Raw genomic sequence first — 2,940 nt, 5'->3', positions numbered from 1 at the left:
TCTTCTTGATCGTAACCTTGGGCCACTAATCTAGCCTTGTTACGAACAACTTGTCCATCCTCACCAAGTTTATTTTTAAAAACCCACTTAGTACCCGTTACCTTCTTACCATCCGGATGAGGTACTAGTGTCCAAACCTTATTCTTGTCAAATTGAGCAAGCTCCTCTTGCATTGTTTTGACCCATGATGGATCCTCAAGAGCTTGTTTGACATTGTTGGGCTCTATTTGTGACAAGAGAGCAAGATTGCTAGGTTCGGTTGGCCTTTTGGTGGATGATCTTGTTGTTACTCCTTGAGAGGGATCACCAATGATGAAGTCATGAGGATAACCCTTCATAGACTTCCATTCTCTAGGCTTTTGGACAGGTGTTGAGCTTTGATGAACTTCTGGTGGTCTCACTGTTTCAGTTTCTCGTCCCTGCTCAGGAGACAAAATGGAAGTTTCTCCTTCAATCTGACAAGACAAAACTGGACTGGCAGATTCTTCATTCTGGACAGATTTGGGATTTTCTTTGCTTGTTCCGGCTCCTTCTCCATCTGAATCATTATCTATCACAATACTGGGAATTAAGTTAGAATCACAGAAGGTAACATGTATGGATTCCTCTATTGTCCTATGCTCCTTGAGATAAACTCTATAAGGAATTTTATTCTCACATAGCATAGCCCTAGTCATTTCTTGAAGGCTTCGATTCCTTCTTTCAACCACCCCATTTTGTTGGGGGGTTCTAGGGCATGAAAAATTATGAGAGATTCCTAAGTCATCACAGAATTTTTCAAAGTCTTGATTTTCAAATTCTCTTCCATGATCACTTCTTAAATGGGCAATTTTCAAATCCTTTTCATTTTGAATTTTCTTACAAAGGGTGGAAAAAGCATAAAACGCATCATTCTTATGAGCAAGGAAAAGTACCCAACCAAATCTAGAGTAATCATCCACCACCACCAAACCATAGTGTTTACCTCATAAACTTTGAGTTCTTGTTGGACCAAAAAGATCAATGTGTAACATCTCTAATGGCCTCTTGGTCGAAATTCCATCTTTTGGTTTAAAAGAGAATTTTACTTGTTTGCCTAATTGGCAAGTATCACAAGTAAGTTCCTTATCAAATTTAATATTTAGAATTCCTCTAACCAAGTTTTTCTTGACTAGTTTAGAAATTTGGTACATGCTAGCATGACCCAATTTCTTATGCTAAAGCCATTTTTCAGATTCAAGAGAGGTAAAGCATGTTACATTTTGTTCCTTTAAATCCTCAAGAGTTAATCCATATACATTATTGCATCTTTTAGCTTCAAATAAAACATCCCCAGTTTTCTCACAAACAACTAAGCAAACAAGCTTCTTAAAAATAACTTCAAAACCCAAATCACACAATTGACTAACACTAAGTAAGTTATGTTTCAAACCATTTACAAGAAGCACATCATTTATACAAGAAGAAAAGTTTTTACCGACTTTCCCAACAGCCACTATTTTTCCTTTTGCATCATCTCCAAAAGTGACAAGCCCTCCATCATATTCATCAAGCTTTATGAAGAAGGTTGTCTTTCCGGTCATATGCCTAGAGCATCCGCTATCCATGTACCACATATTTTCCCTTTTTTTGGACGCTAGGCATACCTACAAAATAAGCTCAAGTGACCTTAGGTATCCAAATTTTCTTGGATCCTTTCACGTTAAACCATCTCTTATGTCCCAAATCATTGTAATCAAAAACAACCTTGTAAACTTTATCACCTATCATTCTTTCTCCAAAGAAACATTGAACTGGAAAATGACCACTTCGGTTACATCGTCTACAAAATCTTGGAGTTGCTGTTTTGTTAAAGGAAGTTGGGTCTTGATACTTAACATCATTCGAAGATGAAGCAATATTTTCAAAATGTGATTTTTCATATTTATAAAAACCCAACCCAGCTTTATCATAAAGAGGTTTTTGACTAGCCAAGATTTGATTCAAATTTTCAGAACTTTGGGTGAACTTGGCTAAGTCTTCCTTAAGTCTTTTAACCTCTTTAAGCAACTCTTCATTTTGCTTAAAACAATTCACATATGCAAGGACAGAATGGTTACTTTCACAGCTTCTAACTTGGGCTTTCAACTGCTTATTCTCTTCCACAAGATCACAAGCAGTTTCGGCCTCTCTTAGTTTTTCTTTGAGAAAGTCATTTTCAGCTTTAAGAATGAAATTTTGTTGTTCAAGATCTTGATTCTCAGTTAGAAAACATCTTATTTTTTCAGAAAGATGGTCTATCATAAGATGAAGGTCTTCAGTGTCAGGGTTTTGAAATGATACCTGATCTATCTCATTTGCCATGAGACAGGGCTGTGATTTAGTCTCAGACTCTTCATCATCATCATCTGAGTCATTTTCCAAATCTTCCCATGTGGCCATCAGTCCCTTCTTCTTCACTCTTTTCGACTTCTCTTCCTTTTTCAACTTGGGACAATCAGATTTGAAATGACCCATTTCCTTGCAATTGTAACAAGTTACTTTGCTAAGGTCTTTCTTCATCTTCCTTGAGCCGCTGCCTTTGCCTTTGAGCTTCACCATTTTCCTGAATTTTTTTGCAAACAACACAAACTCATTTTCAGAAGAGTTATCACTGGATTCATCATCCAGAGGGTTAGTCATAGAAGAGAAAGCAATTCCTTTCTTTTTTGAATCTTTTTTCAAATAGGAGTTTTCAAAAGTAAGTAGATTTCTTCTCAAATCATCAAGTGTCATGAAATCTAAGTTACTACTCTCAGAAATAATTAAAGATTTTCCACTCTTTTGTGAGACATCTCAACACTCTTCTCACTAGCACAGATTCTGAATGTGTGATTCCAAGAGCATCTAAGCCAACAGTGATGATATTGAACTATTCGAACAGTTCATCAATGGACTCTCCTTCCTTCATTGCAAACATTTCATATTCCCTGTTCAACATGT

The 2,940-nt window shown here is 36.6% G+C and overlaps 1 pseudogene; it reads right to left on the bottom strand.

Moving 5' to 3' along the window:
• Positions 1 to 2,940, bottom strand: part of LOC107475106 (N-carbamoylputrescine amidase-like) — a 28,689-nt pseudogene that overhangs the window by 16,139 nt on the left and 9,610 nt on the right.

The sequence above is a fragment of the Arachis duranensis genome, chromosome 2 (genome assembly GCF_000817695.3).
Source record: "Arachis duranensis cultivar V14167 chromosome 2, aradu.V14167.gnm2.J7QH, whole genome shotgun sequence".
NCBI lineage: Eukaryota > Viridiplantae > Streptophyta > Magnoliopsida > Fabales > Fabaceae > Arachis > Arachis duranensis.
The sequence above is the reverse complement of the archived record's forward strand: the minus strand, read 5'-3'. Positions and strand labels throughout refer to the sequence as shown.